Consider the following 4,499-nt stretch of genomic DNA (forward strand, 5'->3'; position numbering starts at 1 on the left):
TGATGCTCTGAGATCACAGCAGACTCAGAACTTGCTTCTGCTGCAACAGAATCTAATTTCCTGCATTGTCGGTTCCCCGCTCCACTGGGCTGTTTTTGTCAGCATGCGAGTTCGTTCCGTTCTGTCTTAAATTGACCCCTTTCAGTCCCCAGCTGCCTTCAGCTGCTGTCCCTGCTCCCGTCCACTGGCAGTGACGCGGGTCAGGACCAGCGGAGTCTGTGCTCCCTGCGGTCCCACCCTGTGGGGCCGACCCCGCCCGCGGTCACCCGTTGGTCCGGTCAGGGCCCAGCTTCCGGTTTCGTAGCGCCGGACACAGTTGTCCACTCACTTCTCTGGCTTCCAGGGCACCACGCTCGGGGATTCCGATAGTCTCTGGGGCACTTCTTACCTCCGTCACTTCTAACTTTGGGGATCACAAGTTCCTTTCGCAATCTGGTGATCTCTATGGACCCGCTTCCCAGAAAAATGTGTATTTGTTTATATTGGCAAAATTTATCATCGGTAGTAGTTTTCATCCTTTTTAGTTATGGCGACTTCTAGGAAGGTCCGATTTCCTTCCGCCCACATTTAAATTTTATTTTGATTTTTTTAATGCTGCACAAGACAAAATTTATTTCATTTATGTCTGTTTGCTGCTGTTACTTCGTTTACTTAGGGAACTTGTGTGGCCTGTTTTTTCTTCTTTCTGCAGGCCGACTTAAGCTTTCTAAATTTGGAATATTTAAGCAAGCCGCAGAGGAAAAGGGGGTGGCAGAGTCCCTGGCGGGTGGGGAAAGGTTGCTTTTGTTAACCACGCCCTGTGGTGGGTGATCAACTGCGTGTGCAGTTACATTTCCCTTTGAATTAGCTGTGCGGAAGGCAGTCATTGAACGTGGGGTTCGCGCAGAGCCCCGCGTGCTGACGTCACGGCAGTCGTTGGTCTCGGCGGCCGGCGCGCGGGTTCAGGCGCCCCCGGCGGGTCACGCGTGGCCCCCTCGGGGCGGGGAGTCGCCTCCGCAGGAGTGGGTGGCAGCGCCTCCTGGAAGCCGTCCTCGGGCTGCCCCCCAGGGAGCAGGGTCACAGGGGCGCAGCCACCTGTCCCAGATGCTCTCCACCAGCTTCGCAGCCTCCTGCAGCCGGTCGGTCCGGTCGTCCTCCCGCACGACCTCGTCCTGGCTGCTGCTGGCCGCCACCAAGCGATGGCGGTCACATCGTCGAAGCCTCGGATCCTCGGCGGCGTTCGTCGCGCCGGCCGCCCACGTCGAACGTGACTTTGTCCACCTGGCACTTCGTCTCAGAGACCCCAGAAGTTGGGACGCGGCAGCGGAGCAGGTGCTGGTCGCTGGGCAGGCGGTCAGCCTGCTCGGTGGCACCCGTCTGGTCCCGGGAGTGCTGGGCGCGGAGCCGGCGCGCGCTCCCCGGGGTGGGAGGGAAGTCGAGTCCGCCCGGATCCGGTTCTCGGGGTCGGCCCGCCGCATGGGGGCCACCAGCCTGCTCGTGGCAGCCACCGCGGTTTCAGTGGCCACCTCCAGGTTGTTTTCGATGTCCTGCACGGGGTGGCCGCCTCGCTACCATCATCGGCGCTCCTTGCCGCCTTTGGGTCCTCTCCATTAAACCATGCAGGATCCTCTTTCGCGTCGCAGTGCTGCTTTGACCAGAGTCGCCAGCACCTTCTGCCCACGCAGCTCTCTAAAGCCCCACGCCTCTGCTTGCCCCTCGGAGCAGAAAGAGGCGATGGGGAAAGGGGACGGTCCGTCTGCCGGGCTCCCAGCCTCAGACTCCGCAGTCCAAGACCCTGGAGCGGCGTCGCCGCTGGGCCTCTCCCCGGCAGACGAGACAGGACACCCAGGCGAGCCAAGGGCCGATCTTTTTAAGAGTGAAAGGTTGTCAGCCGAAATAATGTTCCTGATACAATTTTGGGGAGTTCATGTATTTCATCATTTATTCTCTATAGTTATCAAATGGTGTTAACATTTTCAGCTGTTGTATAGGGCGCACTTAGATTGCCCTGAAAATAAAGTGTCATTGTCGTGATGTCATGCCGAATGCTGATATTTAGTGGGTCTGAAGACCTGTTTTGAATCTCTTGGAAAGTCTGGCAGACTGGTCATTATGTATAGCAATATAATTAATATTTCTGTTAAATTCTCCTAGAGATTATTAAAAATTGCTATAAAACCTGAATACAAATTGTGGTAAAATATCCTGCATTTCTGTAGAATTGTTTCCACCCGTCCCGTGTTTAAAATGTATTTAGTTCAAATTTAAGTTGTCATTTAAAAGATGCTGTGCATAGTCCTTTTACCCACAAATGTTTTCCTTTCTTTGTACCCTTGTCCAATCTCTTATCTCTCTGTAAATAGGATTCCTCTCTAGTCGTATCATGTACAACTTGGTTCAATTTTTAGAAATCTCAGCGTTTTGTGAGTAATTTTATTACGTGTTTCAGCTAGAATTTTTTAGTGACTATCTGGTTTACTTAATAGTTTCTCTCCAGCTGGGCATATTTATGGGTTCGAGAGTCCCTCAATTACAAATAAATGCTATTATGCAGAATCTTTGTAAATGCAGATTTCTTTTTATTTTTTAATAATTGCCTGCTGACAGATTTCCAGGAGTATGTTTGTACAGTCAAAAATAAACCAAACCTTGCAGTCTTTAAGGTGTTAGGATTTTTCTTTATTTTTGCGTTTTCTGAAAAACAGTGTATTTGAATTTGCATTTCTTAATCATTAACAAGGTATAACTGTCCCCCATTGGTTTAATACTTCTGGCATGTTTTGTGTCTGTTTAATCTCTTGGGGTCTCACATGCTTGCAGAAGCTCAGCCCTTTGTGACCGATCATATCAATCACATACTTTTTTTTAGCATGTTGTTTCCTTTTATGCTGATTTTGGTTTTTCCAGCATGCAGAAAATTTTGAATACCTTCAGAATACTGCATCTATCGCTATTCTTAGTGGAGTTTTTTCTCTTTAAAATTGTATATTTTATTTGCTAATGGATTTGTAAACAGATTTATATAAATCTGGCAGAGTGGATTTTTGCGTGTGTCATCTTTTTAAATGTCCCCACGGATGATGTTTTCTATGTTCCATTTTTCTCCTTTTCCAGGCACCCAACAGGAGGATCCTTTATCCGTCCAAACAAAGCAAATTTTGGAGTAGATTTTCTTACTGCACTTAAGAACCGTTATGCGTTAGAAGAGGAAGCAGAAGCAGCTGGGAAAGAACATCTTGTTACAATTGGAAATAAACCCGTGGAAACTGTTGGTTTTGATTCTATTATAAAACAGCAAAGGTAAGTGGAATCGATAATGGTAGGCGGATTGGAATTAAAGTATCGATTTGCCCATTATTGGCAATTATACCATGCTGTCTTGTATTGACTACTTATTAAGTAACTAAGGTTGACATTTTGGTCCTTTTCCATTTCATGGTGACACTTCCATCTGGTTGATGTCAGAATTGAAACAAGTCTAAATTGTCACCTGTGCTGCGTAGCATGCTGGTGCCACCTAGGGTCCAGTCATTCCCATCATCTGGTGCACCCTCGTATTTTCTGGGGTGCTTTTGAGACATATAGACTCCTGGGTGCCATCCCAGACCTCCTGAGTCAGGACACCCTGGGCACTTGATTTTAAGAAGCACCCCAGTTATGTGGCAGTCGGAGGGGCACGAAATAGTGTCTTAAAACTGCTGAGTCTGAACAGCCTTTGTTCTCTGAAACTGCGTCCACTGACTCCCGAGAGGCCCACTGCGCGCTCTGATGAACTGAATCAGAGTGGAAGCTGATGTCCTCACAGAAACACAGGCGCCGGACACCCTTCCAGGTTACACAGGTTTAGTGGTCAGTGCAGCGCTTTGACCCTGACCCGGATGAGGCGTCCTAGTAGTGACCCCTGGTGGACACTCTGGAGAGTAGATTTGCAGCTGCTCGGCTCAGGCCTGCGATCTTTTAATCTCAAGGAAAAGAATTAAACTGATTTTGTTCACAGTAAATTTCTTTGCTATCTTTTTGGTGCTGTCATTGTTATTATTGAGAATTAACATCATACAGAATTTAAAGAGCACATGGGGACAATGTTGAATAAATTCGTGTTCTTATGAAATTGAATTTTGCTTACATTGTAACATTTAACTTTATTTTACGTAGTGTGATAGAATAAAAATAAATTTCTTAATAGCTCTGCTTCTTAACAGAGATAACCAGTTTTTAAAAAAACCTCAAATCACAATTTTAAAAAACACGTCGATTGTTAATTGCAAAACAATATGCATTCATTTTGAAAATTTAGACAATATAAATTCAACAAAAGGAAGTCACAACTGATGACGCCGCCGAGATATGACAATCACGAATGGCTTTTGCTGTTTATCCTACTGATTTATGTGATTTAAAGAACTGTGCGCTTCATAGAGTTATTTTTCCCATTTAAGATGCAAGTATTTAAATATCTTTTACCTCAAAAGAGACACTTTTCTTCTTGGTTAATCTCTTTAGACTGCCCGGGGCCCTGC

At 46.9% G+C, this 4,499-nt stretch overlaps 1 pseudogene; it reads right to left on the reverse strand.

The window, feature by feature from the left end:
* Window positions 1-959: 959 nt before the first annotated feature.
* On the reverse strand, window positions 960-3,560 carry LOC111729755 (annotated as a pseudogene).
* Window positions 3,561-4,499: the final 939 nt, after the last annotated feature.

This window comes from Pteropus vampyrus, unplaced genomic scaffold (assembly GCF_000151845.1).
Source record: "Pteropus vampyrus isolate Shadow unplaced genomic scaffold, Pvam_2.0 Scaffold279, whole genome shotgun sequence".
Lineage (NCBI taxonomy): Eukaryota > Metazoa > Chordata > Mammalia > Chiroptera > Pteropodidae > Pteropus > Pteropus vampyrus.